Raw genomic sequence first — 18,910 nt, 5'->3', positions numbered from 1 at the left:
TTTTAAGAAAGGAAAACTATATTAAAACTTTTAATACTTGATATATACTGGTAAGAAAAGATGAATACAAGTTATGTTTGACTTCTGCAATTACAAGAGGTGCTCAAAGTGGTTACCATCAGCATCCAGACATTTCTGATTATGTTGAACTACTGCTTGAGCAATGGTGACTAAAGTGTCCACTTGTATCTTGTATACATTTTTTGTAACTCACGGTGTAGGTGTGTGTATGTGTGTGTGTGTGTGTGTATGTGTTTGTGTGTTATCCCCATGTCTTTTTAATTATGTTATTCTTCTATATTCAAAAAATACAATATAGAGATAATTGTTTCCAAAACAATATTATGTAAGCATTAAATTTGAATTCAGTACACATATTCTTTAATTCTATGATTTTACAAATTTATGCAATCAGAACATTGCATTTCATAATTACACTGAACTTTTATATAATGGATTTTAGAATTATAGTAGTACAAATAAAGTAATGATTTGGTGGGAAACTCACTCATACTTTCATTCAAATTTAGAAAATTATATAGGGCAAATGTTCATTTTGTGCATGGGGAAAGAAATCAGACATAATTTGTGATATTCAAAGTAAATCTGAGGCTCATAGATAGAGAACAAACTGACGGTTTACAGAGGAGGGAAGGGTGAGGGAGCTGGTGAAAAAAGTGAAAGGATTAAGAAATACAAATTAGTAGTTACAAAATGTAGAGTACAGCATAGAGAATATAGTCAGTGATGTTCCAACTGCTACTGTGTTTCCCCCAAAATAAGACCTAGCCAGACAATCAGCTCTAATTCATCTTTTGGAGCAAAAATTAATATAAGAACCAGTCTTATAAGACCCGATATGATACGATACGATACGATACGATACGATACGATACGATACGATACGATACGATACGATACGATATGATATAAGACCCGGTCTTATTTAATGTAAAATAAGACCGGGTCTTATATTAATTTTCACTCCAAAAGACGCATTAGAACTGATTGTCCATCTAGGTCTTATTTTCAGGGAAAAACGGTATGTATAGTGCTAGGTGGGTATTAGATTAATTGAGGGGATCACTGCATAAATTATATAAATGTCTAACGACTATGCTGTACACATGAAACTAATATAAAATAATATTGAATGTCAACTGTAACTGAAAAAAATGAATAAAAATAAAAAAGGTGAAAACTGAAAACAAATTAATTAAGTCCCAAAAGGTTACTCTGTCAGTCCTTTGGCTTCCTAAAAGGAAACCTATAAAAGGGCATGGAAAGATACATATGTCACATTTAACATGAACAGTGATTCTATTCTTTCTGTAATGAAGAGTTAAATTTGAGATGTAACAGAGCAGTACAAGAACAGAGACATAAGTATATTTAATGGACACAAAAGAGCCAAAATAATCCATTTTTTAATTTTATTTCTCAGGAGAGATATAAAGGGATTTTCCATTATGTCTGTATTATGAGATATATTTTAGCATGAAGTTTTAAAAAATTAAAGTGAGCATGAGAACTGAAAAATAAACAAGTAAATAAACAGTACTCACAAATTAACAGGCAAAAGAAACAGTTCAAAGTGTTTTTTATATCCATGTTAAAAAATAATTTATCTTGGACTGTTAATAAAATTAACATTACCACAACACAACAAAATAACAAAGCATTAATAGACTATTGAGTATTTAAACTGCATAACCACTTGAAAATTAGGCCAACCTCACAATACCTATTTGATCAAATAGAAAATTACTTATAGAGAGTATTTGGAAAATAATATAAAATTTGTGAGTAATGGTTATAACTTCTCACAGAAACAGATCATAATGTTATATGATTTTTACTAAGCATAATTGAAAGGAAATGGACAGAACATGGTTATTTGGCCATTCATGAATTTACTACTGAGAATTAAAAGCTTTTATCAATATTAATAATAATTTCTCACAACGAGAAAATTAAAGATAGTTTTTAAATAGTTCAAACTTATATCAATACCCAGTAATAAATTAACAACAAATAAACACATCTTTGAGGCTAAAAAATCTAGAATATACTCCAAAATTACATTTCAATAATGGAGACTAATTAAAAATGGTGAAGTAAATGGTAGAAAATTCAGATTTCATCAATTTATATAGTCATATAACAGTTTTATTTGAAATACTAGATTTTCCGATATATGATCTTTGTGGGGTTTTTTTTAAGTCAGCCATAGAAATATAGTGTACAACTCAGGGAATATAATCTAATATTACAACTTTGCAGGTGACAGATGGTTACTAGACTCAGTGTAGGGATTACATCATAAGGTGTATAAATATCAAATCACTATGTTGTACGGCTGAAACCAATATAATATCATATGCCAACTATACTTCATAAAACATTACTCTAAAAGTCACATCGAAAATGAAATGCATAAAACATAAAATAATATGTGTACAGTTGCCATAAATGATATAAAATGTATTGTATAACTTCATTGATTAAATAATTGTGATGTTGGTCCAGCAGCAGATATGCAGATCAGTGAGCAGAAGACAAGTCATTTATTAAAGAAAAAAAATTATTAGATAGAACTGGCACTTCAAATTAGAGGGGGAAAGTGTGGATTATTCAGTGAATGGCATGATTTAAAATTGCTAATAACACAATTGCTATTTCTGCTCTCTCATTTTTATTTTTTTTTGAAATAGTGCTATGCCCCTATTTTTAATGCCTAGAATCTTTTGTTGTTGTTGTTATTTTGGAAATCCCTAGAAGTCTTCCTATTCGTATAATGGTGAGAATACAGTTTTAATTATAATGTATTTCTTTTGATCATTTTGAGCCTTTGCCCCATTTGAATGCTATAATATACTTTTGAATATCAATATCCTCTGTTGTCTCTTTAAATGTGTCATATCAGTCTTATTATTGAAGTATTGGACTGTGTCAAATAGTTGTATGGTGTAAAAATACATCTCTACATTGTAAAGAGTATTATTTTTATGATCTTGGATTTCTTCCTCTCAGAATCCTAAAGAATGACAGAAAGATTTATTTTTAAATCATTAAAAATATAAACAGTTGCCTTGGGTAAAGAGGAAGCCATGTTACATCTTGAACATACTAATCATTTGAATTTTCAAATATAAAATCTGTAAAATTGATGCTACCTTAAGTCCCCACTACTGTTTAAAATGCAGTACAAAAATATGTAGATGTGTACATTAAGTTGACAAAACACGCTTAAAATTTTTAGAAACATAGCAGTCAACCCAAGACCATTATAAATGTAAAACAAAACCTGAGTCCTAAGGTCTTTTAAATACATTGGTCAAGTTAGGAAAAAGCCTGGCAAGGCTCATCATATAAGAAACTATGAATTGGAAGCACTACTATTAGAGTTACTATCCAGGTACTATGAAAAATTTAAGTCAAGAACAATTAATTGGCTTATGAAAGGTTAGATTATAAATAATTTGATGATTTTCTATAATAACTAGCATGCAATATATGTTATCTATGTTGCATGCTAGTTATTATAGAAAATCATCAAATTATTTGATGATACAGGGTTTTTACCTCTCATCAGAGAACGAGGGAGAGCTTATGAATAAACATAAAAGGATTTTATCATACACACTTTCATCATGTCACTCCAATGCTCCAAAAATTCCCAAGCATTCTTCCATTGCCTCCCAGCATGGTCATTCAAGGCCCAGCACTCCTCTCCACCCTTCCCACCAGGGTCCTCCCATCCATGTGTGCTTCGCCCTTCAAGCAGTCTGCTTACTGGGGTATGCACATTTATGGGTTCCATGGCTTTGGGCAGTTACTGAATATCATTAAGTTCCATTGTCTTATTTTATAAAAGGAAATAGTACTATCAGAATCTATTAAGAGTTACACAAAATGTTTCCTATTGAGCACTTAGTAAAGTCCTAAAGTAAAGCAATCTGTAACGTTGACTTATTGCTATTATTTTGGCTGCCATTGTTGTCTTTTGCTTTTTGTTTTTCTCCTCCCACATCTTTACACGTCTTCCTTTTCTGAGTTGCCTTTCATCTTTTTCCTCTTCCTCCACCTCATGTCCTAAACCTAAACCATTCAAATTCCATATCTTTCCTGAAAGCCTTACAGGGCAATCCTAGCCCATGGCAAACACTACCTCCTCTGAATCTTTTTCATACTGGTAGTGATTCCATTTTGTATTGATAGCTGCAGGATAACCAACGGTAGTGGTTAAACGTTTGGGCTCAAGTGTCAAAGTACCTGAATTTGACTCCCTGCCCCACTACTCACTAGCTACATATAACTTACTTCACCCAGCGCTGGTGTCCTGTCACACTGGGCTGTCCTGGCGAGAGGCCATCAGGCTCATGCCTGCCACCCCCACCCCAGAATCAGCAGGGCTGTCAGAGTCCTGCCCCCAGCCCAACTATGGGACACCAGGTATCTTAATGATTGTACGGCCCAGATACATCAGGGATAGCTATGGGGATTATATAAACACAAATTTTGCACACACAAATATTAATCTCAATCCATTTTTCATAACATATCCAAACATTAACACAAAATGGATCTTAGACTAAATATAAAGCATGACATTTTTAAAAATCTAGAATGAACTACATCAGAATATATTTGGAACTTAACTAAGGCAAAGACTTCTGAGCAAACCAATGAATGATATCTAACAGACAAATTGATAAATTGGTTTACATAATAATTAATGACAATTGATAGTCAAAGACTAAGAAAATGAAGACAAGTCACAGGTTGAGAAAAGTATTTGTTAATGAAATTATGTCTGAAATATATGAACAAATTTCAAAATTCAATAAAAAGAAAGCAAACAACCCAGTGAAAAGGAAGTCAAAATATTTAAACTATAAAACAGCAAAGTAGTAGAATTGCAGAGAGAAAACAAACACATCAAAAAATGCTCAGCATTATTAGGCATTAGGGAAATGCCAGTTAATACCATAATGAAATGCTACAAGAATGAATAAAATTAAAGCAAACAATAAAACTGATCATACCAAGAGTTGATGAGTATGGGGAGAGCAACTGGAAATCCCATACATTTCTGGAAGAATTGTAAAGTTATATAATCATTCTGGAAAATAGTCTGTTGTTTTATTTTGTTGTTTGTTTTGTTTTTAATAAATTTAAATATACACTAACCATATAAACTCCAGTACCTTCACACACCTTTAGTCAAGAGAAAAAACAAACAAACATGTTTACACACTATTTTTACGTAAAAGTTTATCATAGCTTTATTCACAACAACTGAAAAGTATAAACAATACAAATTCTCTTAACCAGAAAATGGACAAACTCTACTCATCCATATACATTATAAGTAATAAAAAGAATTAACTCCAGATACATGCAACAAGAATGAATCTCAAATGCATTATGCTAAGAAATAGGCAAACTCAAAAGGTTAAGTAAATATCCTGTATAAAATATTAGCAAATCACATTCAGCTTTGTTTAAAAATATGTTTTATGTAACTGGAATTTATTCCAGTTATGTAAGCCTTGTTCGTAATTTGAAAATCAACCAATATAATATACCATATTGAAAGGCTAAAGAAGAAAATCGTATGAATATATCAATGAATGCAGACAAGCCATTTAAAAAATCAACACCCATTCATGATAAATACTCTCAACAAAACTGAAATAGAAGGGAGCTTTCTCAACATGATAAAGAGCACCCACAGAAAATCTACAACTAATGTCATGGTCAGCATTAAAAGACTGAATGCTTTCCCTTGTAAATTTAGTAACGGGACAAAGATATCCATTTACATTCATCTTAGTACTGGAAGTTGTACCAACTGTAAAGAGTTAAAAAGAGAAATGACAGTCATACAACACAAATAATAACAAGTGTTGGAGAGGCTGTGGAGAAAAAGGAACCCTCATACACTGTTGGTGGGAATGTACATTGGTGCAGCTGCTATGGAAGGCAGTGTGTTGGTTGCTCAAAAACTTAAGAATAGAATTACCATATGACATAGCAATCCCTCTTTTGGGTATCTACCCCAAAAAATCTGAAGACATTTATCCATAAAGATATATATGCTCCAATGTTCATTACAGCTTTATCTATAGTGGCCAAAACATGGAAACAACCAAAGTATCATCTGATAGATGATTGGATAAAGAAGATGTGGTATATATACACAATGGAATACTATTCTGCCATTAGAAAAGATGAAATAGTGCTATTTGTGACAACATAGATGGATCTTGAGATTATTATGCTAAGCAAAATAAGTCAGACAGAAAAAGTCAAGAACCATATGATTTCACTGATTTGTGGTATATAAAACTGAAAGCAACAAAGGAACAGGACAAACGAAGAAACAAAAACTCACAGACACAGGCAACAGTTTAGTGGTTACCAGAGGGTAAGTGGGGAGAGGGATGGTAGAAGAGGATAAAGGAGGTCAAATATTTGATGTTGGAAGAAGAACTAACGCTGGGTGCTGAACAGTGAACAATACATATAGATGATGTATTACAGAATTCTACACTTGAAATCTATGTAGTTTTACTAACCATTGTCACCCCAATAAATTTTAGTTAAAAAAAAGTCATACAAATTGAAAGGAAGAAATAAAACGGTCACTGTTTGGAGATGACGTGATTATGTTAAAAAAAAATAAAACTCTCAGAATTAATGACTTCAGCATAAGACACACACACACAAAATCACATGTCTATATACTAACAATATTCATGTGGAAACCAAAATTTTAAACTCAATATATTTTACCATTGCTCCAAAAAATAAAATACTTAGGTATAAACTTCATAAAACATGTACAGGAACTATATGCTGAATATTACAAATTACTGCTGCAATAAATCGAAGAAGCCTTAAATAAATGAGGAGATACAGTGTGTTCAAGAATTTGAAGATTTAACATAGAAGATATGTGGATATTTAATGAAATCCCTATCAAAATCCAGGCAAGGTTTCTTTCATAGACACCAACAAAGTTATTCTAAACTTTATATGGAAAGGCACAGGCTTTAGAATTGCTATAACAGCATTGAAAAGTAAAAATACAGTGGGAGGGATCACTGTACTTGATAGCAAGATCAACTACATAGTTGCCTTAATTAAGAGAGTGTTGGCTAAGGGATAGATACATACATCAATAGAACAAAACAGAGAAACCAGATACATCTACACAAATAAATATGTCCTACTGTGTTTTGAGAAAGGTACAAAAGCAATTTAATTGAGAAAGAGAGCCTTTTTAACAAATTGTGCTGAAGCCATTAGACATCCAGGCAAAACCAAACCAAAGCAAGTAAACAAACAAACAAAAGAACCTCAATCTATGACCTAAACCTCACACACTTTATATAAAAACAAATTCAAAATGCTTAATGAGCTTAAATGTAGAACAAGAAAAGTTATAGAAAAAAAAATAAGAAGAAATATCTGTGACCTAGGGCTAGATAAATAGTTCTGAAGTTTGATATCAAAAATACAATTTCAAACAAATGTTGATAAATTGAACCTCACCAAAATTAAAAACGGTTGTTAAAGATTTAAAAATTAACAGACAAGCTACAGATCAAGGAGGAAATATTTGTAAACAACGTATCTGATGAAGGACTTTCATCTAGACTATATAAAGAACTCTCAAAACACAATAATAAAAAAAAATAACAGCACAATGAAAAATGTACAAAATACATGCACAAATATTTCAGTGAGAAGGACATATAGATGGAAATAAGCATATGGAAAGATATTCAATATCATTAACCATAAAAGAAATACAAATGATAATCAACCCCAATGAGATATTATTACACAGCTACTACAATGATTAAAATAAAAAATAGTGAAAGTACCAAATGCTGGCAAGGATGCAGATAATGCAAAACAAGAGTAAACCAAACCTAAAGCTAGAAGACAAAAGAAAATACCCAATATCAGACTGGAGATAAACCAAATAGCCAATAATAAAAAATTTAAAAAATTGGAAAGAAACAACAAAAGAAAGGTTATCTTTATAAAAGATTAATAAAATTGAATTACTTTAGTCCAACAGACCATGAAAAAAAAAAAGAAATATTCAGATTACTAAAGTAAAAAGTTAAGGGAGAGACAATGCTACAAACCTTAAAGAAATAAAAAATAATTAAAAGAGAATACTATGAATTATTTAATTACATAAACTAGATGAAATGGGCAAATTCCTAGAAATATGCAAAACTAACCGAAAAATGTAAAAAATAATGCACATTCATACAAGTGAACAGATTGAATCAATAATCAAATACTTCCCCAAAAAGTGTAAATTGGGCAAATTCTGCCAAATATTTGAAAAATTAACACCCATCTTTATCAAATTCTTCCAAAATATAGAAGAGTAGGAAAAACTTCCCAAAATATTCTATGCAGCCAATATCACCCTGATAACAAAACCACACAAAGAATTCACAAGGAAACAGACAAATATCTCAGATGAATATGCAAAAAATTTCAACAAATTACACATCCAACAGCACATAAAAGAATTGCACATCATGAATATATCACATCAATCTTTAAGAAATCCTTCCAAAAACTAGATGAGTAGAGAACAATGCTCAACTTATTCTATGATGCCAGTATTACCCTATTACAAAAGCCAGAAAAAGACAGCATAAGAACAACAACAAAAAAGTAAAAGTTAATACCTCTTAAGAAGATAAATGCAAAATGTCATCAATAAAATACTATCAAAACAAATACACTGTTGATTCCCCATAATATAGTCTTCATTTCTGTTATTGTGTTCTTTATTTCTGACTGGTTCTTTTTTATGTTTTCTGTCTCCATTTTTGTGTCCTGTCTCTTTGTTAAAGTTTTCCCTGAGATCACTGAGCATCCTTAAAACCAGTGTTCTGAACTCTGCAACTGATATATTGCTTGTCTCCGTTTTTCTAGAGCTTTGTTCTGTTCTTTTATTTGAGACATGTTCCTTTGTCTCCCTATTTTGGCTGCCTCCATGTGTTTGTTTCTATGTATTAAGGAGGGTTGCTCTGTCTTCCCTGGTGGTACTAGTCAGGGGGATCACTTCCTAAATTGTATAAATGTGGAACCACTATGCTGCATACTTGAAACGACTGTAAAATAATACTGAATGTCAACTCTAATTGAAAATTTTTAAATGGGGGAAAGATCAATAACATTGTGATAGTGTGGTACAGTGTTAGATGGTTGCTGGACTTATCATGGTGATCGCTTCTTTAGCATACGGAATATAATCAATAATGTTGTAATAACACTATATAGAGCTAGGTGGGTACTGTTGAATAACTATGATGTACCCCTGAAACTAATATAATCTTGGATGTTAGCTGTATTGTAATAAAAATCTTTAAAAACAAACAAAAAAACAAATCCACTGATCCTTTGAAAGATTTATATAGTATGTGGAATTGATCTCAGGAATGCAAATTTGATTCAATACAAAAAAAAAATAATGCAATGTAACATCATATTAATGAACAAGGATATCTCATACTAATAGACACAGAAAAGCATTTTACAAAATTCAGTGTCTTTTCACAATTAAACATTCAAAAAATTAAGGACAGAAGAGATGTTCTTCAAACAAATAAAATGCGGCTACAAAAAAAAGAAACCTCACAATGTTTAATGGTGAAAGACTGAATACTTTTCCACTAATATCTGAAACAAGGCAAGGATGTTCACTTCCATCACTTCTAGTCTTCATTTTATGTACCACAGGTGCTGTAGAGGACAGTTAGACATGAAAATGAAATAAAGCACATCCAGATTAGAAAGGGAGAAGGAAACTATCTCTATTTGCACATGACATGATATTATGTACAAAAAACGCAATATACAAAAATCAGTTGCATTTCTACACACGAGGAATGAATATTCAAAAATGAAAATAAGAAAACAATTCCATGTACAGTAGCATAACCAAGAATAAATAGTTGGGAGTAAATTTAACAAAAGAAATGAAAAACTTGGGTACTGAAAAGACAGCAAAGATGACCTCAATAAATGGAACAGCATCTCAAGTTTTTGGATAAGTAATATTTCACAAATGATCTACAGATTCAATGTGATCATTATCGAAGTCTCAACTGGCTTTTTGTATAATTTATAAGCTGATCCTAAAATTTATATGCAAATTCAAGGAAACCATAATAGTCAAAATAGTCATGATAAAGAACAGAATAGGAAAGCTACTCTTTACGATTACAACAGTTACTGTGAAGCTAGCATAGATTACTGCCTGAATTTCCAGCCTGCCCTCCTGCCCTACAAATTTCAGACCAATGATTGGTACTTCAACTCTTGACTGAGTTTCCAGTTAGTGGTCTGACCTGTAAATTTCAAACTAGCAAGACTCCACAGCTGTGTGAGCAGGAGTCAAACTGTGCAGAATTTCTATGTTGTAGTTTTGAGGCAGAATTTCTTCTTCCTAGGGAAACCTGTTTTGGCTCCTAAGGCCTTCAAGTGATTGGATGAGGCCCATCCACCTTATCAAGGTTTATTTCCTTTGCTTAAAACCAACTGATTGTAGATACTAATCACAGAATACCTTCATAGCAACACCTAAAATAAGGTTTGACCAAGCTGACACCATAGCCTAGCCAAGTTAACCATCACATCGTCTTAAATAAAATTAACCATCACATCGTCTTAAATGTGTATTTACCTAATTGATACATCAATGAAAAAAATGTTTAGATTATTGTGTCTTCGTAGTTAACACAAACTGAATGATTGTTTTCTCTCTTCATCTTTGACTACTTTACAATGTCTGAATGAATGTGATTGGCTTGTTTCAGGATTGACAAGATAGATGATATAATTCAGGTGAAAGGAAAGATCAAGGAAGTTAATATTAGGTTGGTGTAAAAGTCATTGCGCTTCTTGCCATTATTTTTAACCTTTTAAACCTTGATCACTTGTGCACCAACCTCACACTTTGTCACGTGTAATTACCTCTATTTTAAAAGTTTGTAAAAAACAGTGTTTCTGGTAACAAGGAAGAGAGATAAGTGAAATATAAGACTAGAAAAAAGCATGTTGATGAAATAGAAAAGAAAATTTATGGTACAAATATACTCACATTAGCCCTAAGAAATAATTCAAAGGGATGCTTTGCAGTCGTAACAAAAACAATGATAATTATAATTTAAAAAAACTATTTTCTACTGTTAAAATTATTTGAATATTTTTATATAGCTTTAAACAATGATTAATTCTTGTTTTGTCTCTCTAAAGTTTCATATATAAAGCTGCACTGAACATAAGTAACGTAAAATCATTGTTTCTATTAAATATATTGACTTCATATTTTCTCATTTGTATGCAAATATTATACTTACTTTTTACTTTCTCAGAAATAATAATTTTTCATTGGTTAATTATTCCTCTAAGGGAGAAAAATCTCTGGGCTGAAACAGGACAATAATTTAAAGCAAAAATAAAATCATAAATACCAAGAGGCATTATTTAAAAGTTGGATTAATGTGTTCACCTGCAAGGCCTTTATTAACACCCAAGTAGGCCAAGAAAAAAAACTCATGTGATTTAATTATGAGTCAAATTTTTCTTCTTCTAACATTCTTATGTATGAGATCAGTAATAGATAAAATAGTCTACACTGTGTAACTTAAGTTGAACAATAACAAGAAGCAATTTGTTTGATTTTTTTTTTTTAAAAGCAGGCTAATATATATTCAATGTCTAATGAAAGTCAATTAGTTATTCATTATTGCTCTTTTAACTGGATTAGTTGAATAAGTTTGTGGTAACCCACACTGAACTCACTTTTGCTGTTCAAATACTCTTGCAATCCTACTTTAAATATGGGAAAGTAGTGAGCTGATCTGGAAACACAGATGTCAGTGAATTTTTATGTGTAGTCCTGACTTGCCAGGTTGATAGAAGAGAAATCTTAATTTTTCTATTCTTAATTCCTTTTCCACAAGTTAATGCATACAATCTTGATTCTTTTGTGAAATCCCAGCAATATTTACAGTGAAATGGAATTACTATTCAGGTACCTTTTTTACAAATATTGTGTTACTAGTAGAAGTAGGTTAAGATACAAGAAGAGGCCTTGCAATGAGAAGTTAGACGACATTGAGCAAATAACTTGCACTCTCTAGCTTCTAGCGGTTAAAAAACTATAGGGTTTGATTAGCAATTCCTAAAATGTAATTCCATGGAGGTATTCAAGATGACTTTAAATGGCACATGCGGGAAGTGTAAAAATTGTTACCTCTATATTTTAAAGTAAAGTGGGAGAATTCTTTTTCACATGCAGATGTTAGATATAAAGAGGAAAATTCATGTCAACTCTCAATCTAAAAATTAATTACCATAACTGAAAAAAATATTGGTCTAACCCCAGTTCAAACGGCCAAGGAATTTTCTCAGTAGCGGCCTTAGATTTCAAATATTTCTTCAGGAATAGCACTTTATGGAATCCTAAACCAAGTATCACTTTTCATTTTCAAGACAAAGGTAAATTGATTTTGCTAAATAAGTGTGCACATCAGTGACTAAAATGATATATAGGTAACTCGATATAAAGCATACAAAGAAATAGCACTACACTAGAACTTTTATAGTGATTTAAACAATCATGATCTTTGTAATGCAAAAATGTTCTTTACAAAGCTTAAGTCTTTAGAAAATATGTAATCTATGGTGCACACTTGGCAATATTTTATCTACTTATTTCAATTGGAGAATGGTTGTACTATCAATTAGAGAATTATAATTTTGATAATCATTTATAAATTTCACTGAATCTAAAATGATTTTTTCACTGTTAAATGAAAGTACAAGGCAAATGGGCATTTATTTTAAATATTACCTATAATATATATAGATAGATAGATAGATAGATAGATAGATAGATAGATAGATAGATAGATATAGATAGATATAGATATATATGACCTATTTTTAGGTATCAGAAACTAATCTGCCTGGAAATTTCCTTGTATTACAGGAGTCAGCAAACTTTTTCTGTCAAAGGTCAGATAGAAATATTTTAGTTTTTGTGAGCTATTGAAAATACATGGCAATTCTTCAACTCTGTCATTGTAGTATGGAAGCAGCCATATGCATTACATAAAGAATGGGTGTGGCTGTTTTCCAATAAAACTTTATTTACAAAAATAAGTCATGTGCTAGATTTGGATTTTTGGCTGGCTTTGGCCCAGGGGTTGTAGCTTGCTGACCTGCTTTAATGCAATAGGACTTGTAGTATTAAAAAACATTTCTATGGATATTGTGTTAGCTGTTCTCTACACAAAGTTAACTCAAATCAATTAAGTATCAATATATTATTTTCCTAATTTTATGCAATGCTTGTGTCACTATAGCCTTACTGATCTCTATAAAATGCAACATATTTTATTCTAATTATTTAAGTTAGATGAAAAAAATCAGAATAGTGTCAAATTTTTAGAAATTTTATTTTGTTATTTAAATCTGCAGGGAAAATAAGGAGAGAACATTGCAACCAACAAAACATGTGGGTGCATATAATAAGATTTAATACTAGTTATAGACCACTCAGTGGAATTTAAATGATTCAAGCCTAGACTTACTATCTTCAAGTATAGAAGCAGTACTTCAGAAATTGTCTCTTTTATATTAGAAACGTGATTTTGAGAAAAAGGTGAGCTGTTGGGCTCACTTTGGACTTAACTATCAGCTGCCTGTATGGACAATTACATGAGAATCTATATTAACATGTTTTCTTTCTAATTATGCATTTTCTTATTGAAATATATCACAATAGCAGACCCTCTCAGAACTAAATCTCTCGTAGACTTTAATACCTTAAGGAATATGAATCAATATAGCCTACCTGCAAACAAACAAACAAACAAAAAATGGTTAGCTGCATAATTAATCTGACCGCTGGTTAAGCGAGTGAAAACAGCACACAACAGTAAAAAAAAAAAAAAAAAAAAAAAGTTTCACTTAAGTACTTTAGGAGAATAAAAGCTAAATAATTTGCAACCTGTTATAGCCAGAAATGTGCCTCATAATTGAAGGAATGTTCTGTAGGAATTTTTTGAAAGATAAGGTTCTCTATTTTTTTTTTTAAAGTTTTGGTTTTTTAAATACAACTTGAAAGCACTGTGTGTAACAGTATCACAAGAGTGACTTTGATTTTTCTTCAATCTACATTACATACATGCCTCCATGGCCTATAGAAACACAAATGCAAATGGATTTCCCTTAGAAAACTAAGTTTGCAGCTGCTGGGACAAAATGGTGAGCTCTGCAGGTAAATCTATTTGAGTGATGCTATGGAAACGTGATCTGAGCTAAAGGTGAATAAGAGGACCTATGTCCTCTCTTGGTACCCACAAAAAGGGAAGTATAAAGACCCAAAAATACGACACAGATTTAAAGTTCAATTTATTTAACAAGTATATACATTGCTAGGGATATGAAGGTGAGTGAGACGTGGACCATCTCCTTACAGAGCTCAGTATGGTAAATTAATCATCACTGTCATAATACTATTAAGCAAAGCATGATGGATGGACTGAAAAGTAAGTTTTTTATTGTATAGATAGGGAAAGATTAATTATATCTGTAATCTGGGTACTCACACAATCAATAGATTTTGAACTCAGTTGACATTAGGGTCCATTATGGAGTTTCACATGCTGACATTTGGAGTACATTATTGTGTATATGCAGCAGGTTTTATAATGAGAGAAAAAACAAACAGACAAACAAGCAAAAAACAGAAGAATCTGTAAATATGGAATAAAGCAATGTTCCAAAAATTGGATTTTTTTAAATGCTATTTTTGAAGAATACAGGCTGGTTATCTTGCAAAATATACCTTAATCTGCCTTTATCTCATATTTCCTCATCATTATATTCTGGTAATCCGTTTTTGGCTAGAATATCCCATAAATGCTGCTGTGTCATTTTCAGTGCATTACCCTAAGAGACATTTGTCATCTCATTATTGATGATATTAACTTCTATTGCTTTGTTAAGGTAGTGTTTCTTAAAGTTTTCCATTACAAAACTGCTGTTTTACTCATTTTCACCAATAAGTACCTGCAGGAAATAATTTGAGACTTTGTAAATATCTTATTTTTCATCATATTTTTGACTGCTAGTCTTTGCACCCATTGATGATTTTTGCCATATCTTTTTATAACAACTATAGTTACCAAATTGTGTTCTCTGTATAACTATTATTGTTACCAAATTATGATGTTCTATTTCCAGCAATGCATCTAGGTTTTTAGGTTGGCATGATACTATAAGGAGAAGCTTTCCTTTTTATGACACTAATTTAAATTACTTTCTATCAGTGTTGACACATAGATTCTTATTTTATTTTGGGTTTCTGTATGACGAGTACATGAAGATACTTTGTATTATATTGAATTTTTTTATTAGTGTGAAATTACGTCAAAATAAAACATTTTTTAATACAAGTTTATAGATATGGGCTCTAGGCCGCGCCTCTATGTGCACAATTACATGTACATCCATATTCACATACATGTATGTTCATTCTGAGTAAGAGATCAAGTGGATTTGTGCTGGATTATGACTTTGTAGAGCTTTCCCCACCCCGAGATGCAAGACATATGATTTTTAATGTTTTATTAATTTGTTTGTTTTTATTTTTTCTAGTCTTTGGAAGGAAATATAATAACATCTCACTGTATTCCTGTTTAAGAAAAAAAAATAACCGTGTAGATAATATCCAAAATTTAATTTCTGGCGTACAACTATCAGATAAATGTATTAATGGCACTCAATCCCCACTTCTGTATCATACATTAAGAAACAATATATTTTGTTACTTGTGAGCAGTATAAAGATTAGAGAGAATGATACAGATCCTATTGTAATAATGAAACGATTCACATTCCATAAGTTATAGCGATATGAACATGAACATTCAATACATAAAAGAACAGGTTGAATTAAAATTAGAATACGTTTAATTTTAAATGCTTGAACACAATTATATTTCTAAACTTCTTTGTTTTCCAGAACTTCTTTGTATCTTAAAAGTTATTTTTCCTAGAAACAGTTTTCATCTGTGGTATTTACTAATGACTTTAACACAGACATTTTACCAAAAATATAGATTGCTTGGCAACTACCCTGTTTTACGGTAACAATCAAAAAAGACATTGTCTGATATTTAAAATCATTCCACCTTATTAAAAATAAGGCAAAACCATTCAATTTACAAAGTGAAAAGTCAAACACGTAAATAGATAGGTATGGTGGATCTCACTTAACCTCAGTTGTAGAACCAGAGTGAATCTGTCAGTTGTTAGATCCCAAGGTCATTAAAAAAGTTATTTAATTTTAAACCTGTTTATACATTTTGCAGTTTACTTTAAAGACACCATAATCTGGGATATAAAAATTCCTTGCCCATGGTTAGTATTCAAAGGTTTGCAAATCCTATAAATTCAGATGTAAAATATTTTTGTGTGTATGTGATTTATACATTTAATTTCACCCTTGGGTAGAACATCCATAGCTTTTATTAGATTCTCAAATGGGGCTGTGGTAAGAATGCGTATTATATAGTCATTCATATTTTTATCACAATGGCTTCCTCAGAGTACTCTCTGAAGTGTATCAATTTTAAAGCAAATTGCAGACTCTCATAAGAATAAAGTAATTGAGATTGCTTTCCTTATCAAAGATTTAATAATCAGCAAAGCTTGTGTACAACTATCAGGCAGCATAAAGTTTAAGATGCACCAAATATAAAAGCCTCTAAATTTTACAATTTAAACATTATGCTTCAAGGTCAATACGATTAAAATAAATGTGACCTTGTTTTTAACTACACCACAGTCATAGGATACGTAGTAGAAAATGTGAATATAACACACACAAAAAAACTCGAATGCCACATACAATCGACCCGAAACATGTGCAAACTCTGGTAGCAAAGTGTTAGGCAATTCAGTGCAGTAGGATAAACACTAACATTGTAGATATGAGTCCTGTGAGGAATATATAAAAGAACTTGATTTTATAAATGGGACAGAAAACAAGACTTGTATCTTATAACTCAAAAAATAAAATAAATGAATAATGCAGTGGCAACATGAAAAGGAAATGAAAACTTGACCTTCCATATAAGCAGGAGATTCTACACCAGTGCATTTGAAGAAGGGCTACAAAATGCAGTTGATGCCCAATAAGGTCTTAGAAAGATGCTTAAAGAGGGTGATTTCAAGGACAATTCCCAGACGAAGCCAAAGAGAACAATTCTCCAAAGCATGGAGCACATAGTAAGACAGACAACAAACAAAAAAACCTTGAAAACAAGAGCAAAGATTTCCAAGGGCTTATAGTTACAGCTACATGGACTCCCTTTTTATACGTACACCAGAAAAGAATCAGTGATAGTTTAGATGAATGAGGAAATACACAAATTCTTGCAAGTCTGTTATTCAGGAAGTCTCTAAATTGGGAACATCTCTCAAGTTGGCAAACTCTGCTGGCTTGGGGAAAATCAAAGGCAAAAATAAATCATTCGAACACACAAACTTTTTTGCCTTGAAGACCTTCTTCTGCACACAGCTACACATATTTTTCTACAAATAGCTGGTCAGAAAAGTACTCATATTATTAAACAGCCTTTGATAGTTAAAATGTACCTTGTGCAAGACATAAAAAAATCTATAAGAACATAAGAAGAAAGAAATAGAAACCAAAAATGGCAAATAAAGAACCTTGACAAAAATATATGTGTGTGTGAGGAATGTAAAGTACAAAATAGGGAATATATTATAGTCAATGGCATTGTAATAGCTCTGTAGGGTGTCAGAGGGGTAGTAGACTTGGGGGGGGGTTATCACTTTATGAGGGGTGTAAATGTCTAATCATTATGTTGTTTTGTACACCTGAAACTAACAAAAAGAACAGTGTGTGTGTGTGTGTGTGTGTGTGTGTGTGTGTTTGTATGTGTGTCTGAAAGCTGAAGGAAAAGTATCTGAAGGAGAGGGTTGTGGGTGAGCAGAACTCAAGAAGGAATTACAGGAGAAAAATAAATGACCACATTGTAAACAATGAAAAAGCAAAATTGTTTCCAAAATATTAAAGGCATAGAATACTGGCTTAAGAAAGCTAAGAAATGAGGATGGTCATGTATGCCACGAGTATGCTTATAGCAGTTTTATTCACATAACCAGAAACTGAAAACTATCAAGTGTGTGAATATAGAAGAACAGACGAACAAAATGTAGTACGTATACAAGTATCCATACCCTATTTTGCTGCATAATAATAAAAAGAATAAAGGGTATCAAAGACAGTATGCTGAATGAAAGAAGTCAGTTGCAAAAGGGAACATCTTTATTATTCATTCATATGACTAAAAAAACGAGAACACATACAAGCACACTACCCTAAGGTGATAAAGGTGAGAATACTGAATACCTTGATGTGAGGGGGGATACTGTCTGAGAAGGATCATAAAGAAACAGTCAGTCTATGGCCATACCACCCTGAATGCACCCAGGCTCACCTGATCTCAGAAGCTAAGCAGGGTCAGGCCTGGTTAGTACTTGGATGGGATTCCACCTGGGAATGCCGGATGCAGTAGGCTAAATAAATAAATAAAAAGAAACTGTCAGAGGTGCTGTAAATGTTCTAAATCTTGATGTGAGCAGTGATTACATTATTTATTTGCAGAAATTAATTGAACAGTACAGCAAAATTAGCACACTTTATGTGTTCTACTTGAGTACCTCAATTAAAAAAAAATTAAATGTGTGTGCTGTGCCCAGGATGGATAATGGTTAACGAGTATAGCTCCTGGTCAAGTCTTATTTGTGATCTTTCA

At 31.8% G+C, this 18,910-nt stretch overlaps 1 pseudogene; it reads left to right on the top strand.

Annotated features, from left to right (window-relative positions):
• The first annotated feature begins 18,554 nt into the window (after positions 1-18,554).
• LOC141570828 (5S ribosomal RNA) lies at positions 18,555-18,673 on the top strand (annotated as a pseudogene).
• The last annotated feature ends 237 nt before the right edge of the window (positions 18,674-18,910 follow it).

The sequence above is a fragment of the Rhinolophus sinicus genome, chromosome 3, assembly GCF_057876585.1.
Source record: "Rhinolophus sinicus isolate RSI-liver-muscle chromosome 3, RSI-T2T, whole genome shotgun sequence".
NCBI classification, from domain to species: Eukaryota; Metazoa; Chordata; class Mammalia; order Chiroptera; family Rhinolophidae; genus Rhinolophus; species Rhinolophus sinicus.
Note: the sequence above shows the minus strand (reverse complement) of the source record. Positions and strands in the feature narration are given on the sequence as shown.